This window comes from Cariama cristata, unplaced genomic scaffold, assembly GCF_000690535.1.
Source record: "Cariama cristata isolate BGI_N322 unplaced genomic scaffold, ASM69053v1 scaffold37704, whole genome shotgun sequence".
Classification (NCBI taxonomy): Eukaryota; Metazoa; Chordata; class Aves; order Cariamiformes; family Cariamidae; genus Cariama; species Cariama cristata.
Window position 1 is genome coordinate 776 of NW_009611891.1, and position 245 is coordinate 1,020.

A 245-nucleotide genomic window follows, 5' to 3' on the forward strand; every position below is an offset into this window, starting at 1 on the left:
GCCGTCACACTTACTTTAAAAATATTCCTATCGGTTTTTGGTGGGCGGTGGTGACGATGACGACGTTGGGGTACGGTGACATGTACCCCATGACGTGGTCGGGGATGTTGGTGGGGGCTCTTTGCGCTTTGGCGGGGGTCCTCACCATCGCCATGCCCGTCCCCGTGATCGTGAATAATTTCGGCATGTATTATTCGTTAGCCATGGCTAAACAAAAATTACCTAAAAAAAAAAATAAACATATT

General features: G+C 47.8%; 1 pseudogene; it reads left to right on the top strand.

Annotated features, from left to right (window-relative positions):
• The window catches only part of LOC104160315, an 804-nt pseudogene extending 565 nt beyond the window's left edge, over window positions 1-239 (top strand).
• The last annotated feature ends 6 nt before the right edge of the window (window positions 240-245 follow it).